This window comes from Pogona vitticeps, chromosome 1, assembly GCF_051106095.1.
Source record: "Pogona vitticeps strain Pit_001003342236 chromosome 1, PviZW2.1, whole genome shotgun sequence".
Classification (NCBI taxonomy): Eukaryota; Metazoa; Chordata; class Lepidosauria; order Squamata; family Agamidae; genus Pogona; species Pogona vitticeps.
Genome location: NC_135783.1, coordinates 128,815,602 through 128,836,727, shown reverse-complemented (window position 1 = coordinate 128,836,727; position 21,126 = coordinate 128,815,602). Strand labels below are relative to the sequence as shown.

At 43.6% G+C, this 21,126-nt stretch overlaps 1 long non-coding RNA gene across 1 annotated transcript in view; it reads left to right on the top strand.

Annotated features, from left to right (window-relative positions):
• LOC144587698 (uncharacterized) overlaps nt 1-20,437 on the top strand; it is a 31,563-nt gene extending 11,126 nt beyond the window's left edge. Inside the window, exon 2 of the long non-coding RNA XR_013542860.1 lies at nt 9,094-20,437. This is a non-coding gene — a long non-coding RNA (uncharacterized LOC144587698). The remainder of the gene's footprint in view (nt 1-9,093) is intronic.
• Nucleotides 20,438-21,126: the final 689 nt, after the last annotated feature.

Here is a 21,126-nt window from a genome sequence, read left to right as displayed (position 1 = left end):
TCCTCTTTCACCCTCATTACAAGTTCCTTTAGTTCCTCTTCACTTTCTGCCATCAGAGTGGTATCATCTGCATATCAAAGGTTGTTAATATTTCTTCCGGCAATCTTAATTAAGGCTTGGGATTCCTCCAGTCCAGGCTTTTTCATGATGTATTCTGCATATAAGTTAAATAAGCCGGGGGACAATGTACAGCCTTGTCGTACTCCTTTCCCAATTTTGAACCAATCAGTTGTTCCATATCCAGTTCTAACTGTTGCTTCCTGTCCCACATATAGGTTTCTCAGGAGATACTGTAGATAAGGTGGTCAGGCACTCCCATTTCTTTAAGGACTTTCCATAGTTTGCTGTGGTCCACACAGTCAAAGCCTTTTGCGTAGTCAATGAAGCAGAAGTAGATATTTTTCTGGAACTCTCTGGCTTTCTCCATAATCCAGTGCATGTTAGCAATTTGGTCTCTAGTTCCTCTGCCCCTTCGGAATCCAGCTTTTACTTCTGGGAGTTCTCGGTCCACATTCTACTGAAGCCTGCCCTGTACTATTTTGAGCATAACCTTGCTAGTGTGTGAAATGAGTGCAATTGTGCAGTAGTTGGAGCATTCTTTGGCACTGCCTTTCTTTGGGATTGGGATGTAGACTGATCTTTTCCAATCTCTGGCCACTGTTGAGTTTTCCAAACTTGCTGGCATATTGAATGTAGCACCTTAACAGCATCATCTTTTAAGATTTTAAATAGTTCAACTGGAATGCTATCACCTCCACTGGCCTTGTTGTTAGCCAGGCTTTCTAAGGCCCACTTGACTTCACTCTCCAGGATGTCTGGCTCAAGGTCAGCAACTAAATTGTCTGGGTTGTCTGGGATATCCATATCTTTCTGATATAATTCCTCTGTGTATTCTTGCCACCTCTTCTTGATGTCTTCTGCTTCTGTTAGGTCCCTTCCATTTTTGTCCTTTATCATGTCCATCTTTGCACAAAATGTTCCTCTAATATCTCCAATTTTCCTGAACAGATCTCTGGTTTTTCCTTTTCTGCTATTTTCCTCTATTTCTTTGCATTGTTCATTTAAGAAGGCCCTCTTGTCTCTCCTTGCTATTCTTTGGAAGTCTATATTCAGTTTTCTGTAACTTTCCCTATCTCCCTTGCATTTTGTTTCCCTTCTCCTCTCTGCTATTTCTAAGGCCTCATTGGACAGCCACTTTGCTTTCTTGCCTTGCCTTTTCTTTGGGATGGTTTTTGATGCTGCCTCCTGTACAATGTTACGAGCCTCTATCCAAAGTTCTTCAGGCATTCTCTCCACCAAATCTAGTTCCTTAAATCTGTTCTTCACTTCCACTGTGTATTCATAAGGTATTTGGTTTAGATTATACCTGAGTAGCCCAGTGGTTTTTCCTACTCTCTTCAGTTTAAGCTTGAATTTTGCTATGAGAAGGTGATGATCAGAGCTGCAGTCAGCTCAAGGTCTTGTTTCTGCTGATTGTATAGAGCTTCTCCATCTTTGGCTGCAGAGAATATAATCAATCTGATTTCGATATTGCCCATCTGGTGATTTCCATGTATAGAGTCGCCTCTTGTGTTGTTGGAAAAGAGTGTTTGTGATGACCAGCTTGTTCTCTTGACAAAACTCTATTAGCCTTTGCCCTGCTTCATTTTGAACTCCAAGGCCAAACTTCCCCGTTGTTCCTTTTATCTCCTGACTCCCTACTCTAGCATTCCAGTCCCCTAGAATGAGAAGAACATCTTTCTTTGGGGTCAGTTCTAGAAGGTGTTGTAAATCTTCATAAAATTGTTCATTTTCAGTCTCCTCAGCAATGGTGGTTGATGCATAAACCTGGATTATTGTGATGTTGAAAGGTCTGCCTTGGCTTCGTATTGACATCATTTTTGAGATTATATCCCATTACAGCTTCTCCCATTCTTTTGTTGACTATGAGGGCTACTCCATTCCTTCTACGGGATTCTTGCCCACAATAGTAGATATGATAATCATCTGAGTTGAATTCACCCATTCCTGTCCATTTTAGTTCACTGATACCCAGGATGTTGATGTTTATTCTTGCCATCTCCTGTTTGACCACCTCCAGCTTATCAAGGTTCACAGATCTTACATTCCAGGTTCCTATGCAATATTTTTCTTTGCAGCATTGGACTTTCCTTTCACTTCCAGGCACGTCCAAAACTAAGCGTCCCTTCGGCTTTGGCCCAACCACTTCATTAGCTCTGGAGCTACTTGTATTTGTCCTCCACTCTTCCTCAGTAGCATGTTGGACAGCTTTCAACCTGAGGGGCTCATCTTCCAGCATTATGTCTTTTAGCCTTTTGTTTCTGATCATGGGGCATTCTTGGCAAAGATACTGGAGTGGCATTGCCATTTCCTACTCCAGGTGGATTGCGTTTAGTTGGAACTCTCCACTATGACTTGTCCGTCTTGGGTGGCCCTGCACAGCATAGTCCATAGCTTCCCTGAGTTACTCAAGCCCCTTCGCCACGACAAGGCAGCAATCCATGAAGGGGCAGCAATCCATGAAGGAATCATTATCCCTCCCTAAATCATTTGACAAGGCCAGTGAGTTGTTATTGTTGTTGTTGTTGCTGCTGCTGCTTTTATTTCTTGTCCTTTGCTAGAAACTAAAGCTTTGAGAAAGCAAAGTCCAACTTCACAAGGTCCAAAATGCCGCACCCAGATTGTCAACTAGGGCCGGTGACAGAGTTCACATGAGCCCCCCTGGTACAGCAGCTGCACCTGCTGCCAATCCATTTCTGGACACAATTCAGAGTGTTGATTTTAACCTATGAAGCCCTAAATGGCTTGGGTCCAAGATGTCTCAAGGACTGTCTCCCCCTCTATGAGGGAGATCATCTGGGGAGGCCTTTCTCTCTTTCACAGATACATCTGGTGGGGACACAGGAGAGGGCCTTCTCTGTGGCTGCTCCCAGACTCCTCCCACTGGCGGCCAGGCTGGCCCCATCTTTGCTGCCCTTCTGTGTTTCATTTGTATATTTGTTTAATGCTTTTAAAATGTCGCGAAAGTTTATTATTTGGCTTTTAACTTTGTTCTTTTAATACTGTAGGACACCTTGAATCCCTCTGGAGGAAGGTGGCATATAAATATTTTAATTAATTAATTAATTAATTAATTAATTAATTAATTAATTAATTAATTAATTAAATAATTAAATAAATAAATAAATAAATAAATAAATAAATAAATAAATAAATAAATAAATAAATAAATAAATAAATAAATAAATAAAGAATGCTCTTCCTCTTCTCCTACCTTGATATTTTTCTTTTATGGTGCTTTTTTGCAATATTTAAAAAAAACACTGCCTGGCTTTCTTTCACTGTTTGGAAAGATTAACTCTCCAACTGGACTGATTCAGGCCTAATTTGGATGATCCAGTTCAGACTGATCCAACTGGGACCCAATTTGAATTGGTCTGAATCGACCCTAGGGGGGCTTGGGTTCAATTGAACAGGTAGTGCAGCCATACTCTGAGGCATGAGGTAGTTTGATCCAACACATTATCTGGAAGGGAAACTCCCTTCCTGGAGGTATGTGATCAATCATGCTCTGGCCTGATTGGCTTAGCCTCCCGCTGTGTCACCCTTGTGTGTTGATCTAGTTGTGGGGACACTGGACTAAAGCTACAAGGCCAAATTAAGTATGGGTAGACGAACACGGGAGTGTCTTTAACAATGACAAGCAGGGGTGTTTTTGAAGAGGGGCAGTGGTGGTTCACAATGAGGCCAATAAAGTGCAAGTTAATTGCATTCATACAGTAATAGAATGCTGTTTGTGAATAATTCAATCCCCCACATGAATAATTCAAACTCGAAAAGGAAATGCCTATTGAAAGAGCTGTCCTTGTTTATGGCTCTTCCTCAACCATACCCAAAGCCATCAGACACAGTTACTGGTGCCGTTGTGTTCCTTCAGTTGCATCTAGTCTGAAGGCAACTGCACGCATCACCTTCAGCTTCTTTATAGCCACCATGTTTCTTGATACGGGCATTAAATAATATGCCAAAAGAAATAAGGTATTTAAAACTGGTATTCCTCAAATGACAAGATATCGCTTATGCTTTATGGGGTATTAGATATTTGTCTTTGGAGAATACTCAATGTCAAATGGAAGGATAAAATCTCTGACACTAAATGCCTGATTGGCACAACCCCTCAAAAAGTCTAGAAAGTGGAATGACGGATGTAATAGTGAGAGGAAGTTACTTAGTTTTAGCCTAGTATTTTTAAGGAGACTGTTATGTTCATTTCCTGCCTCACTGTATGTTCTGGAACAGCGTGGAAGTTCTGCTGGAATGTAAGTAGTAGCTTAGGATAGCTAGCTTTCTTGTCTTCTTGTGGGAACTGTTTTGGAAGTGTTCTTGCCTCAAATCATTTTTGAAAGCTTATTTGCTCCATGGTTTTCTGTCAGTTTCTGTAACTGTTGATACTGTTTGGAAACTCTACTCTTTTGACTTTTTCCTTCAACCTCTTTAATTAAAAATAAAAAGTTACAGCAGCTTGGTTATTCTTGGAATAAGATGGAATTGATACTAAAGACAGATCCTGCCTCAATCACCTACTGGTTGCCTGTGTGAGTATTTCATTATTTCTGCCTTGCAGGGTTGGTGTACAGGTCAGAAGTGCTTAATTTTGTGGATGTTGGGGTAACACCCTGGAATGCTGAGCAGTCACAATGACTGAAAGTGTTGGGGATGGTACTGGGCAAGAAGATTTCACCCAGCCGTCCTGGAACTTACCCACACCAGGAAAGCCTGGGCAGTGTGGCTGAGTGGTGAGTGTGCACCTCTCTGATCTGGCATAATCTAGACACACAGTACTTTAGACATAAGGAAGCAAAAGCCATAACAAAACCAAATTAAGTGGCTAGATTGTTCTCAAAAAGAATAGATGTAGAGTTCACATGTCTACTAAAGCTGCAAAACATTCATGAAAAATGAGAACATTGTACAAGCTGTAAAATGAAAAAAGCTTGGAGTGAGGAAAATAGGTAAGCAATACCCCCTTCCTGATAATAAATACCTTCTAAGGCCAGAATACTAGCAAACACAGAATGCAACAAAACCATTCTGCATTTCTTCTTCTTAGTTTCCAGCTTACAGTTTGCACAGGACAAAGACAGCCCTGATCGAAGCAGCATGGCTTTTGTGCATGCACAAGGGGTTAGTGAACCGCCTCTTGTGCAAGCGGCAGAAGAGGGTTGAGACACAGACTGGACCAGACCTTTTCCCAAGGGCACACTTGTCACCCATTGAGGCTTCTGCTGTAGCCTCATTCCAACCTTCAGAAGCAAGGATGCAGAGCAACCTAAAGAATCAATCTGGTGGTTGTTGTGGGTTTTTCGGGCTCTTTGGCCGTGTTCTGAAGGCTGTTCTTCCTAACGTTTCGCCAGTCTCTGTGGCCGGCATCTTCAGAGGACTGGAGTCGGAACTCTGTCAGAGCAAAGCCTTCGAGAATACAGTGGGGTCTTGACTTAAGAACGGCTCGAGTTAAGAACATTTTGACTTAAGAACCACTCTGATAGGAAAATATTGGGTTGACTTAAGTACTTAGATTTGAGTTAAGAACTGAAAAAAACCACGTGGGAGGCAGGGAAAGTGCAAAATTTGAACTTTCAGTTAACTGTTGGCCAGTGAAAAGGGTGCCTGTCTGCTTCCTCACTCCTCCCAGCGTTTAGAGAGTGGATTGGGAGACAGTCTTCGGACTGCCTGGTACTGTACTGCCTGGACTGTATTTTCCCTGCCTTCCCTGAACCTTTCTTGACCTAAGAAAAAAAGAAACAAAATATCCCCTTCTAGTGGTCGAAGGCGGAATAGCAGCTTCCCATTAGTTTCTATGGACGGAAAAGAGCAAATACGGATCAAATGGTTTTCAATGCATTCCTATGGGAAATGCAGATTTGACCTGAGAACTTTTTGACTTGAGAACCGCCTTCCAATACGGATTAAGTTCTCAAGTCAAGACCCCACTGTACATTAAATCAATCTGGTGCTTATATTTCCCAGAGTTTTTATTTTAAAGGGAAAGAACTCCCTCTCCCCAAAATATGTTTTTGATTTTACCTTTTTCCCAGTGGCCACCTGTCTGGGACAGTCCTGTGCAGAGGACAACCTGTTCGAAGGGCTCTCCGAGGACAGGACGTGGAAGATACTCTCCTTTCATCCAGTCCAAACTGAGTCTCCAGATAACCACTGGAAGACCAATCTGAGGCTTCAGGATCGTTTGTGCTTGGAGAGCCCGCTGGGCAGCCTTCCAGGTCCCTTGGGCACCAGGTTTCATTTTGGGGATGTGTTTTATCCTTCTTTAAACTGGAGTCATTTCTAAATTTATGCCCACACACATATTTTTAAAGCATGTACATCCGGTAAAAGAATTTGTTTCCATCCATCTCTACCATCAGAGACTGGGAAACCTAAACACTTTGAACGTGATGCGCATCCTAACAGGAGGCAAAGCGTATGCATCTCCGGGTTGTTTGATTTAAAAGTCGGGTTGTTTGATTTAGATTAATCAGATTTGTCTGTAGCCCGCAGTACTGCATGTTTAGTACCACACCGTTACATCTGTTTCATGCACCTCTAATTGTCATGGCTGCCTGCTAAAAAATTCTGAGACTTGTAATTTCTTGAGGTGTTTTAAAAAATTTCAACGTATTCTGAGAAGCAAGGGACTGGCACTTAACATCAATTTAAGTGTATAATGGGGCACTCAAGGTTCTTGTAGTTCAGGGGAGGGCATTAGAGCTTTCTGGAAGAGAATTCCAAGTACCTCACCAAACTATAAATCTCTTGATCCACCCTTAGGATGGAGCACTGATGATTAAAATGGCATAAAACTGATAGAGCTGTATAGTACACATACACCTGTGTGCCTTTACCTTTTGTAGAAGTTGAGGCATGAGGCAAAAGTTGCAGTCCCACTCAATTGTTTTGCATGGAACAAATGTGCTACTTCTTTCAGTGTCTTTAGCTAATGAGCAACAACATTTTAGCATGACCTCTTGATTTCAGCTCTGTGCATGCGTGCACACCCACGGCAGTGCTAAACACTATTGTTAGTAAAGCGTTAGAGTGCCGAACTTCAACTGTGAATTACCAAAAACAAAACAAAACACACACCAAAAAACCTTCAATTGAACCCAATGGTATGCAATTAATTCTAAGCAGACATTATAGAATTGTGCTATTTCCCCTTTTAAAAGAAGAAGAAGAAGGGAAATGATGCAGGGGATGCATAATTTGTTTCTAGAATCATCTCTAACTAATTACACTCCAAGTGTTGCTTTATTCTGGACTAAATCTCCCAGAATATCCCAGGCAGAACAGCATGTAGCAATGCTGACTAGTGTTTTGTGATGCTACAACCCCCGACCCCCAAATGAATTTTTCCTTAGTGTTTGTTTTTTTAAAAAAACCAAACATACAAAGTAATTCTTCTATATTAGCCTTGTGGCGCAGTGGTTAGATGGCTGTACTGCAGCCAGAACTATGCTCAGGACCCAGGGTTCAGTCCCAGGTAGCCAACTCAAGGCTGACTGAGCCTTCTATCCTTCTCAGGTTGGTAAAATGAGTACCCAGCTCACGGGGGGGGGGGGCAATGTGTTGCCTGCACTTGTGAACTGCCCAGAGAGTGCTTTAAGTGCTATGGGGAGGTATATAAGCAGCACACTTTGCTTTTGCTTTTTGCCTATCAATCTTTACCAGAAGTCTAAACCCAAATCAGGTCAGTGTGGTTGCTCCCATTTGTTGCCATGAGGTTGTGGGATGAGGCTGAGTGTATGTCGCAGGTAGGGAAATTTTGATGCTTCAAATAGTAGTCCAAAGTTTTGAAATCCCAATTCCTGAGAAAGTTGTACTTGTTCAATGCTGGCTTCATCCGCAGCTCTGAAAAGGCACAAAGGAAGGGTCGTGAATGGTGCATAACAACACTGTGGGCTGCAGATTACGCACTTCTTCATTACATAGGAAGGACCCAAAATAATGGATTGAATGAAAAAGACATGAGATTTTGCCTTTGGAAAAGAAAGGATTTGTGGTGGGGAAAGACAGGGGGCTGAGATGAAGCTGGACTCACGGGCACTTAATCCAGAAGAGGCCAGGTACCTTCATTACACACACACGCGTGCACGCACACACACACGCGCGCACACACGCACGCACGCACGCACGCATACACTCTCTCTCTTTGGGTGTATGTGTGCTCATGCAAACATGCCAGTCTATGTATTTTGACATCTTTTCTGATCATATGCTCATGATCAGTTTACCTGCTTTTCACCTTCTAGGGGAGATGGAGGATGAAAAAAGTACCTGCTGGATCTATGTGCCAGTGCGACTGTAGCCAGAGAGGTTTTTGTAACAGACAGCATGATTTCCAGGACAAGGTGGAGTGCCCACACTGCCAGCATTAAGCACCAAGTTTTCCAGAGATGCCTCTCATCTCAGAGAAAGGCTTCTTCCCGCAACAGAAATGGCTTAGCGGCTTTCAGAAACCTATTTCATTCTTCTGAGATTTAGATATCTTTGGCCACGTGGCTGCACTGTAGCCCCAGATGGTCTTCTGGACTAGGAAAAGCAATACTGGGAATTGCAACGTTATGCTAATTTCAGCCACTACTGACAAATTCTCGTTGTCAAGATCTCCCTGCAGATAAGAACAAATGAGATACCCAGGGAATTGAGCTTGCCATATTCTTCTGGTCTTGAAATGCCGCTGTTGTGGAAATGTCCCAGGCGTTTCACTTCAGAATGCGAGAACAGTTTTTTTTTTAAAGGAAAATTTGGGTGGGAGGGGAAGGAGGAAGATACAATGACTTCTACTTGGCTGGAATGAGAGATTAGCCTGAAATCAAAACTGTCTGTGCCGATATATTCAGGTTAGATGTAATTACCTCATGTGTTACAGAGAGATTAGAAAAATTCCTATAGAGTTGAGGAAAGGGTGGGTGTGAATGATCTCTTCGGGAAGCTCAAATCTGGTGCCATGTTCTAGACTAAAAACAGGCTGAAGAGTTTGTTAAAGAGCATCATTTATAAATTCTTACTTCTTCCTTTGTTGTTGTTGTTTCTTAGATCCCCCCTCCCCCCCATAACAGATGATCCTGTCTTTTCTTCCTTTCTCTTGCAATCAACAGCCATTGATGTCCAGCTTTGCAAATACCGATTGAAACCTTTGTACTCCTCCAGCTTTCGTTTGAAGAAGAGTCCTTTTTCATACCAAGGATATGGGCAAGTCTTGGAATCCAAGTCTAAAGTCTCAAATCCAAGTCACAAGTTCCTTTCTGAGGAATTCTGGGAGTTGCAGTCACAGTGGCCGCCATCTTGGAGTTGTGTGTCCTCCTCAGCTGACATAGAGGCCTCCTGTGCGCATGCATCTGGGCGCAGGGTCCTTGCTCCGAAATTAGGAGGAGCTCTGGAGCTGGGAGGGTGATTGTGGGGGTGCATTGCTCCATGTCCTCCCTGCTGCCTCCACCACAGAAGATGGGAAGGAGAGAGGGGGGCATCTGCTCGAGACACAACAATGCAGTGTGAGTCCTGCATCTCAAGCCCTGCTTCCTACTCACCCCCAGACATCCACACTTCTCTTGGGATTCAACCTCACCCTTCTTGGTATCTCAGCTTCTTCCAGCTGAATTGGCTTTGGTGGTCTGGTGGTTTTAAAAATTACAGGGAGCTCGTGTGAAAGATGCACACACAGAGAGTTAGGTGGAAGGGAGGGGGAAGCTTCTGCTGGATTTCAGCCCTCAGATATCCCAGCCAACATGGCCGAAACATTAAGGACTTGTGAGAGTTGTAGGTCAAAACACCTGGAGGACAACGAGTTACCCAACCCTGAAGTATGTTAAGTGGTTTGTTCCATTGGAGATGCAGATGTAACATGGTGACGTGATACAGTGTAAGTTACAGCACAGTGACATCGGCATTATGAAAATGGGACCAGTATTTCATGTACAATACACAACACTTGGACATGTGAAAGAGACCTTTGCTCGTACAGTTAGGTACTTAAGAGCGGAGGTGTGCAGATTTGTATTTGTGGACTACACAAATTTGCACACCTTTCTTTCACAGTCAGAGGAGGCTAAGGACCCCAATTTTGGGAGGAGTTCTGAATCTGTTCTGGGTTTTAGTTTGAATTTCACAAGTTGTCCAAAGTACGGAACCTATTTGGGGATTTAGGGCTCAGTACCTGGGATAGCTTCTGAAAAGTGCAGACTAAAGGGAATTTATGGAAACCCCCCCTTCCTTAAAGTCATGATCCACCATTGTTCAGAGTGGAAAGGATTTCCCGGCTTAGCCTTCAGGGATCTGTAATACAAAGGCCTCAGATTTCATTGATAACCTCTCAGAGCAAAATTGGAGAACCATTTTTTTTTTTTTTGCTTTGCTTTGCTTTTCTGTTGAGGGTTGCACCATCTCCTCAGGGTAATCTCTCTGTGGTGTGGCAGGGACAAAGACAGAAGTGGGTTTTCTCCTTTTTGTCATTTCCTCTCTCTCTACACTTCCTCAATGCAGAGATGGCACTTCCAGAGATCTGCCAAAGGCATTGGGAGAAGTAGTCCAAAATGTAACATCTCTAAGCTTGGTGTCCAAGCAGGGCTGTTATGTGGCTTCAGTTTCAGAGGATGCCATGTTGGCTTTCCTGAGCAAACCTGAAGGATGATGGGAAACAAATATGATTAAAAGAAATAAGGGGGAATGTGAATTCATGACCTGAAGGCCGAGAGAGAGAGAGAGAGAGAGAGAGAGAGAGAGATGTTCCTTACCTGCTCTTACAACACCTTTCTTTGAAGCAATGTGATCTCCTTCTTTGTGCGGGATTTTGTAGTTAGACATGAAAAGGAAGCCACTGTTTATACTGCATGTTTAATTCTGATACCACACACACTTCTCCTTTGAACGTGTTTCCCCAGTTATACCACCTGAGGGAGTATTCATCCTAAATATGGATCCTTTATATTGTCTAGGGAGACAATGAGATTTTAACTGGGGAGCATCCATCTTGTAACAGGAAAACGGCCCTGTGATGACTTCCTAAAGGAATGGAAGGATGTGTAAAGAAACAAATTACATGTTCTTAGTACATCTGCAGAATTCTAGGCACAGCATCTCACACAGACAAGCAAATTTATGTGTGCATTCTATTCAGTGCCTTTTTATGGCCTCAAATAAATTCCCATGCTTATTTAAACTGTGTTTCTGGCCCTCATGATCAATGGCTGTTTTCTTCTGATCTTTCTTTCTTTATTCATATCAGACCACTGCACAATTCAAAATTTTGGAGGCATGTGAAATATAGGCAAAATCCAAAACCAATTAAAATGTCAAGATTATTCTGGACCAGAAGCAGTCAGAGCTGCACAGAGATGTGTGCAGAAACATTTCCTTAACTTCAGCCATTGTCCAGGGGGTCGATGAAGTGGGTGGGCCTGGTGCGGTTCCAATGTGACACCTTCGGAAGTGAAGGATTTGCCGGTTGCAGGCTTTGCCCAGGGGATAACTGAGTGTGCTCACAGTGCTTTTCCACTGTGGTGGAGTTGAAGCAGTGTGGAATATGTAGTCAGAGAAGTGTAAGATGGAGTTAGACAGGTTCTGTGTGGAGATGATTCGAGAAACATTGGAATGTGTTATTTCTAGGTGCTGTGAGAGTGTTTTTCTGAAGATCGGTACAGCGTGGTTTGAGATAAAGCTGAAAGTCGGACAAAGAGGCCCGTGGAAGACTCAACATTCTGAGCTAATTGGAGAAGAGATAAAACACCTGGATTTTCATGGGAATTGAGAGCGGAGGAAGGAAGGTATGGCAGCCCCTTGAGGCTGATAGGTTAACAGACATGAAGTGTCAAGAAGAAGGGAGGAGTTGGAGAATGTGAGGAATCAATGATAGGTTATGTGGGAGAAGTTTGATTCCATGATGATGGGAGAGAAAAAGAACTTTATGGATTTGAACATGTGGCTTGAAGGAGAAAGAATATAAGTAAAGAGAAAGAAGGAGGTGGGGCTAGCCCACCTTAGCCCAGCTTAGTACTGTGTTTTTTTAATTTTAATGGGGATTAGTTATTTTATTTGACTGTAATAATCTTTGAATATGTTCTTTGTGCTAAAGCTTGAGCAATATGCCCTGATTCTACGAAACTCTATTTTTCTAATAAAAATTAATTATAAAAATCCTTACAAAGGACTGGTCTCTTGAACAGCAGGGTCTGACTAAATCCAGGGAGTGGAGAGGGCCACACACTAGCTATCTTTAAGAGTCCTACCCTAACTGAGCTGTTGTGAGTTCTAAGGAATCACAAAGCCCATGTGTCTGTACTGTACTTGCAAAGTACTGGTTAAAAGTAAAGTGTTTTTTAAAGGCCAGACTTGTTCAAGGGGCTTACGCTACGCACTGCTGAGGTCTTGGGACTTACCTCGGCGCAAAGGTGGTAGGTAAGTGACCTGTGGAACTCTCTGACCAAGTGCTAAGCACTCCTTAGGGAGCCTTGAGCATCACATCCACTTTCTGAGGAGGCTCCTTCTATTTTCCCCCTTTCTTCTTATAAAAGCCAATATGGCAGTACTTTCATTCCTCTGTGGAGCTGCCGTGTTTCCCTGAAAATAAGACAGGGTCTTATATTAATTTTTGCTCCAAAAATGCATTAGGGCTGATTTTCAGGGGATGTTTTATTTTTTCATGTGCAACAGACTACATTTATTCAAAGATAGTGCTGTCATCTTCTTCTGGTTGTTGCACAATGGAGCGTGGGGTTTCACTTAACTGGGTCTTATTTTGGGGGTATGCCTTATATTACGAGCATCCTGAAGAATTATACTAGGGCTTATTTTCAGGTTAGGTCTTATTTTAGGGGAAACAGGGTACTAGCCAGCATGAAAGGGACCAGTAGATGTCAGTAGCAGTCTTTCCTGGAGGCCCTGCTTGAATTGCCTGAGGTGGCATTCTGTCTTCCTCCTACTTTGCTGTGTGATCCATATCTCCATGGAGAGGAAAGCAGTCACTTTCTAAGTTTAGCTTTCCCCTTGCTTAGTATTCCCTGCACATGTCTTGCAGTGAAGGGCTACAGATAGAACAGTAAAACTTGCTGATGCTCCTCTCCCAGGCCCTAATGAGGCTAGCCTTATGAACTGAAGGGAAGTTGGCTCGTTCAGCAAAACTTGTTAAAAGTCCCAAACCGTCATTATTGCATTTGATCCGATTAAGACTCACGTGCACTCCAGCTACTTCAAGTGAATTGGAGCATGTGGCTGCAGAGCCAGAGGTAGGAAGTTTGATCCCTCGTTTTGCCTCCCAGGAGAAGACGACCCAGCCTGTATAAGCTGCAAGAGTAGCAGAGCTCAACAAGGAGAAGGACCTGGTAAATGAATTCTGTGTACTTTAGTTCCTGACAACCCTTGGAATGGTCACTGTAAATTGGAATCAACTTGACAGCACATGGAGATAATTGATGACAGCCAGTATGGTGTGCCCCTTAATTTGCACAGCCCTCTCCCAACTCCTGAGAATTTATGCTTATCAGACCTTTGAGTGACATGCCTACGAGTATAGTCTATATCCAGCTCTTTCATATACTGTAGAAAGATGGAGCTGGACACAAGTCATACAACTGATCATGTACACCCAAGAAGATGGCTGTAAGCATGCAAACAGTCCATCGTGGGCTAATCATACTACCTTTCAGAACTTGAGGTCAGTGTCGGTGCTTCAATTTGGACAGGTTTCTCAGGGCTAAAAGGCGTGCTCAAGAAAATGCATCTTTCCTGCTGTTCCGTGTTTTCTCCACAACAACTCCATTCTCATGAGAGAGGTAAAAAGCAAATGACTGTGGCCTGGGGTGGGGTGGAGTGAGAACAGATAGTACCGTCCTTCTCAGTGATGTGGTAGACGGCAGGATTTTTACTTCAGGTGCCCTTCTAACAACTTCTCAAAGGCCAGCAGGCAGTGAGATTTGCGCCACCTCAATGAAGAAGGAAAGCTAGAGAGACAGGAGGAAAGAAAGATAGACAGACCCAAGCGCACTAATTCTAGCTTGCCCACTCAAAGCCCATGCAAGAAGATACAAGCATTCATCTACAGTCACACATAACACATTCAGTTCTAGTAGTACTAAACTAAGGGTGTGATCATACAGGGAAATAGTTTGCATTTTGGACTGCTTGTGGCACAGTGTGATGCCAGCTATTTCCTGGTGATCCCACAGCCTGACTTCCACCCATACCCCTTTTTGGTCCAGCAGCAGGGCTACTCTTTTTTTTGGGGGGGGGACTGGACTGGGCTGGAGCAATTCCCACAGGGATGGAAGGCAGGTTGCTTTCCAACAAGACAGTTCTTTTCAATATGATCACATGTGATCCTTCCTTGTATCTGATCACACCCTAAGCTAGATAAGAAAGAAAACAAAAGTCCAGAACACAAATCCTAGCTAGCGACGATGACCCAAAGATTCGCTTTGCCCTACCCCTAGTATACGAAATGGCTGGCAGAGCAGGCACAAGGGAACAGATAGTGCAGCGACCTCTATCTCATCCATCCCTAGAGCTTCAGTGGCTGGGATGTCTAGGGGAGATCTTGGACTTCCTTGGAGGGGTGGCTCTGTTACCATTCATCTTCTCTGTTAGCACCCACAGCTCTTTTTTCTCCTTCCAATTTCCCTCTTCTCCGTGCAGGTTGTTGGGCATCTTCAGTTAAAAACAACAATGTTTAAACCCCACAAATGTGGGAGGCAGCGTGTAGGATCCATGGCATTGTTGCTCTACCTTCAGGGTAACCAGTGGCCCTTTGCTGTGCTCTACTGTATATCCACCCCAGGATCAAACCAGCACCCCTCTTTCAGTCACATTTCTGCACATGTGCCCAAAGACACTGCCCATCCCTAGACTAAGCAGGCACAGAGTTCGCTAAAGATTATGGGACATGTTTTCTCAGCAGGATGATCCTTTCAGCATCTTTGTACTAATGTAAGCACTCACATAGATAAAGGGATGGGGGTGTTTAAACTTTGTTTAAAGGGTTTCTAACTTTTTCATCCAATACTGAAGAATACCTAACTAAAGTTGCAATCAGATGGCTGCAAAATTTGGTGCCTTGATCACCTTGGAAAGAGTCACTTTTGAGGGAGCAATCCCTCAAAAAGTGCACCTTCCATCTGCAGGGGAATCACTCCCCCCAGCCCAAATGACACGAATTAGAGCACCTTTCGTCAGGTGACCTCCAGGGAAAAGGTCCCACACTGGGCCACTCCACAAGTGTTCCAAAATGCAAACTGTTTCCCTATGGAATCACACCCTAAGATATAATTTTTTCACTCATCTGGATTTTCACTCTCATGTTGACCAGATTGATTATTGCTGTGATTGACAAGTCAAAGAGACAGACAAATGTCCCAAGACAGCAAGTGCAAACTGAGCTGAAACAGAATTCACTTCCTTGACCCAAATTCATCTCCTGTATCTATTCGTATATGTGGAAATTGCTGCAGAAGTACACAACCAAAGTAGCTGACTGGTGAGCTTTCAGCACAGTGCTATGCATGCTTAGTGAAAAGTAAATAAAATAAGAGTTTCATGGGCCATTCTCCCAACTATTTATGCTTAAGAGATGGATGAGACGCCAGTTTCTCAGTTAGAAAGGGTTGCCCTCCAAAAATGCAGGCTTTCAAAGCTGCCAGATTTGCACAAAATCAAGTGACTTATGGTCACTCCATAGGAAGCCTGTTATTATCTCCTGTTAACAAATCACCAAAGAAAAGCAAGCAAATTTGCAGCTTGTAGAGATGGGATATCATGAATGAGGAGGGACAAATGCACGTGACCTCTTAAGAGAGCTCTGCTGGCTAATGAAATTTCCTCAGGCATTTCTCTGCTTTGGCCCTTGGTTTCAGGTCTAGTGCAAGACTTTTTGCGGCCTAGAGTAAAAAAAACAAAATGGTGGTCCTCTGGCATTCTAAGCGAATCTCCTTGCAGCATGGTTGGTGATGAGACGGTCTCCTCCACGACTCTCTGAAGGTTAATTTAGTGAATAAAGGGTAAGCCATACACCCCTCCCACTCCTCTTTCCTTTATCACCTCCTGTTCAGCCTCCCAGGAGCTAGTGCTTAAGGACCGCCTCACTTTGTGATGGGTAGCACCAACTTTGCTAGGACTGCAGTTAAATAAACCCAGCAGTGCTTATTTCTGTGGAGCAAGACCACAGGGGGCCTTCCAGATATTGTTAAACTGCAGTTCCCCCAGTTGCTCAGCCCCAGAGGTTGATTGCAGCTGTCAGCTGCCATAATGAATCTGGAGGGCTATAGGTTGCCCAATCCTGGTTAAGAGAGAATTAAAGGTATCTGGCTACGGAGCTATTGGTTGGGAGTTCAATTCCCTACTATGCCTCCTGGGAGAAGAACCAGCCTGTACAGCCTCAGGCAAGCTGCACTCTCCCAGAAAGTGTGCAGAAGAAGGGAATGGTAAACTGCTTCTCATTATTTTATAACTAGGAAACCCTGGAAAGGGACACCATAAGTCGGAACTGACTTTACAGCACACCATCATTACTGTTAAGTAGATGCAAATATTATCCTTTCCATAGAACAGAAAGCACTGGTTTTGGTTTAGGAAAAGGGAGCAAAAGGTGATACTCGTGTGTAACTGGATCCAGAACTCACTGCTGTGAAATAGGATCTCGGGATCATGACTAGGCTCAGCTCTATAGCAGCAGTAGTAATTGTGATGCAATTCCTCTCAACATAGTTTCCTGACACATAATTCAAAAGCCTTTAGGTTAGCCTTCACTTAGTTTCTATGCATGGCTGAATCTCATTTTCCTCCAATATAAACCAATCATCATGAACACAAACCTCAGGTGTTATAAATTGATGATTTTACAGTGGCAGATCATGTTGCCAATACAGTATGTAATGAATTAAATGCTGCAAAGGTCAGTTGGTAGTGGAACGCTTCCCACCCACAGGTGAAATGAAGCTTGCCATGACATTAGGAAAAAAAAATGCATAGCCTAAAACCATACCTTGGCTGGCAGAATCTGCAGCCGAGAAAGCCCTCTGTGGTCTCGGCAGAGATCCTTCTTTACTCTCTATTGAATCTGAAATCTTTCTGAACTGGAGAAGAAGGAGGATCATGTTTGCGGCCTGCTGTGTGCTCCGATCTTTAGCTCCCTGGGGATAAAACAGTAGCTTTTCAAAAGAGAACCCCCTCTAGAAATTGTAATTTGATTGACTCGTTCTTTGATTGATTGCTCACTGTGCCTAAATGACATCTCACCTTCAGTCAGCTCACAACAGAGTACGTGGCTGTCCTCAGAACAATTCTGTGAGGTGAGTGAAGCTGATCGAGATTGACTGGGCAGACTTGTGTCTTTGAGTCTAAAACCTGGATTTTTACAGTGCCTTGACCACTACACCGCACTGCCTCTGGATGGCTAGCTGTAACTGGGCACCCCATTGGTAATTCAGTGTGTTCACCTCTTGAAAGCCATTATGCAATATTGAGTCACACTGCGGTGTGTGACCAAGAGGATGTGATGCAAAGCATTCATTATTGTGGGTGGTTTTGTTTGTTTTTCCTTCAAAGTGTCTGCAGAGGCCTGTGGTTTTCTTTGGAACAGCAGGATTGGGTGAGGAATTTTGAAGCCTTTTCCCCCTGCGCTCTTATCCTGATCTGCGTCCCCAGCATTTTGCAAGTTCTGCTCCCAGGGTCCATGCTACAGAGAGAGGTATGTTAATCCAAAGCACACAATGATGATGCAACCAGCTCTCCCAGTTCTGGTGGGTCACACTCCGTGGAAGACGGTCCATTAGGGAAAGGGGGAACCCTGCCTCTCCTGCCTGGTGGCAAGAACATCAGGATGTACATCTTTACTTCTTTTGGCCTAATAGGTGACACTGAAAACATTCAGAAGTTCCCTCCCTGAGAGGTGAGACTCTTTGTACAGTCTGTGTGTGTTAAAGTAATAAAAATAAATTAAGGTCTGAAAGCACCTTTGCCTGTTGTCTCCTGAAGATATCCATCAACAGGGGTCATGGTGTGAAAGGCAGCTGAGAAGATGTAGCCACATCCTCCACACAGCCTTCCCCCCTCCCCCCCCCCGACCCAGAATTACCTCAGGGTGTGATCAGATGGCGAGAAAGGATCACGCCTGATCCCATTGCAAAAGGGTTGTTTGGCTGGGGGGTCATCTCCCTTAGAGCAACCCTTCTGTCTGTGCAGGAATTGCCACAGCCTGTTCCCCACCCCAAGCCGTGTTGCTGGGCCAAAAAGGCATGGTGGGGGCTTGGACTGGATCACCCCTGCCCGTATGACGTGTGATCACCGGGAAATAACCCCATAGGACCTCACCACAAGCAGTCCAATATGCGAGCTGTTTCCTCATCTGATATCTCCCTTGGGCTTTTGACTCTGCAGGCACACACTCCCTGGCTGTGGTACTTCCTCTTCTCTGCGCATCTTGGAAAATTTCCTCTCTCTTTTTGTATTGACCACTCTAGGATCCCCAGTCAGCATGAGCTGAGAGCTGCAGTGTGAAAGAGTAACAATTCCTGGCTCTCTTTTTTGCTTGTATTCTGGGAAGAAACAAGCCGATGGATGATCTTGTCTCCTAATGGAAGAAAGTTCATCTAACGCCTTTCAGCCCTTTCTGACTTGCCCAGGTTTGACTTCTCTTCCCCTACAGTCTCCTAACCTCCAGTTTTATAATTCAGGCCATTAAAATGGAATTACTGTTTTACAAAAGAGTTCATTTGACATCTTAATGAGAATGAACTGCTCTTCAGCTAGGATGCAATTCTACCAATTCGGAGAGGGAAGCAAACCCTTAGGCAAAGGGTGTCTGGGTCTCCAGGCACCCTTTAAAATTTCAGGGGGATTCCTTTGTCTTTCTGGATCTCCAACTGAGGACATGAATCTCAAGCTGAACGTACCTGGAGGAGAAAGTTGACTGTGTGTGTCCTCTTTAAAGACTTAGCAACCACCTCCTTCCTGCTCCCAAGAGGCATCCGGGCCCACTTTACAAATCTTCCCGTGTGCATAGTCTTTGTTTAGAAAGCAATGAACGAAATCTACACGATTTGTCTCATTCTGTCATGCACAGAGACATATTGACTCAAGTCTCCACCCTTTGTGAGATGCAAAGTGTCTGCCTTCTGTGACTTCACAGGGTCCTGGCTCCTCATCGCTGGTTTTAGTCCTGAAATCTCAGGGAATGGAAAGACAATGACCTGGAAATCCCACCCAAGCCACTGATTTGAGGGTGCTTTGAAATAACAAATGATAATGTTATTCTCCTTCTATCGCCAGGGAGGTGAGAGGTAATAGTGGTGGGAGTCAAAGAAATGCATAGCTAGAAAGGACCCTAAAGGTCCTTGAGCCCAACTCTCACTGAAGGGTGCAATCCATAGCTAAATCACCTGTGACAGGTGGCCATTGAACCAGGTTTTTCCTTTGGTGTGGTGAGCCCAATGTGGCCTTCACTAAGAATCCTCATTCCATACTCTGCATCTCTTCAGGGCTCCCAAACTCCCAAAGTCCAAGGGCCAGCCATTGAGCACGTCATTCACACCCAACCCCTTCCTCCGCAGGAGCAACGCAATAGGATGGCTTCTCACTGGACCCAATGGAATGAGCATCATCAGCAGTTTCATACAGAGCTTCTGGGATCATGTTGTCCAGCTTTCTTTTACCAATTTTGGGTCTGTCCTGCTTCCGTCAGCAATTTCAAGTATTCCTAGGAAAATAAGATGGCTGGTGCTATTATAGGGTCAGTGTTACCGACCAGTCCCATGAGACTACTGTGTGATTGTACATCTTTATCCTGTTATCAAGGGATGCTGACTTTTCCTTTTGGGTAAACCAGGGGGCTTCCCCCTTTCCTTAGAGCAGGTATGAGGTTTGTGCAGACATACCTACATTGCTGTCAGTGGGTCAAGGACAGGACTTGTCCAGGGACAAATCAGGCTTTGGGAATAAAGATTATAAATCATTCTCCCCTAAAAAAAAAAAAAAAAAGGAAATATGCCGTGGATAGGAAAGTCTATTCTTTTTGCTTTCTTCCACATCCAAATTTTGGAAGTGTTGGTAGATTCTGATTATTATTATTATTATTTAAAGAACTTAAAAAGAAAATCTCACCCATTTCTAAATTGAAGTGTATGACTAGCAGCTGATGAACACAGAAGGCTCTTAGATACTTTTCCTCCCATGGCGGGGTGATGCATCATCATTTTCTCTGCAGGTGATTTTCTTCCTCTGTCACTGCTTAAAGAAAATAAGCTTTCCCCTTCTTTTATTCCCAACCTTTCATCTTGAAAAATACTTTTAAAACCCACCTAATCAAACTGATGGCAATGAAGCCATTTATCATCTTAATGTTCAGGAAATTGGTCTAGATGGCTAAGCAGAATTTGAACTTCAATCAAAAAAAAGAAAGGAAGGAAGGAAGGAAGGTAGAAGAAAGCCGCCCCCCCCCCGAGTGTCCTAGAACATCAAAGCGTACATTCTTGGCTTTTGCAACCCAGCCTACATCCTTTTCTTTCCAGGATCATCATTTTAGTTCTTGAGTTAAGAAGGTCATGTCTATCTACCTGATAGCAGAGGCCTGCTCCAGCTTGGATGCCGGATGACCACGCTAATCTGCAAACCCTCTTAGGAGTGATTTAGCACTATATTTCATATAAAACGGTATTTTAAGGGAAAAGAAGGTTTTATGGGGAGCATTGACTCCAATATCGTAGTTCAAAGTTGCCTGACACTCTTGAAAAACAGGCTCCATATACAAATATGTGTGTGCTTGAAATAAATATTGTACTCATTAATTTCTCTCACACTTCTACTTTTTTAAAAAATAAAACACTCAAGGTGGCTAATGCCATCATGACACAAAATATTTCCCTTTCTCCCACTAGAAGAAGAAAAAAATCATTCAGCTTCCTCCACAGTTGAGTTCAATTGTGACTTCTAAGAAGAAGAAAAAAGACGTGTAAGGAAATGGCCTCTCCATCTCATGGAACCTCTTGACACTCTGCAGAGGGAAGGCACAATCTGAGGCCCCTAGAAAGTTAACAGTCTCCTCCCCTCCAAATTATGGTATAGCATTCAGAGTGTTGGACAAGGACTCCAGAG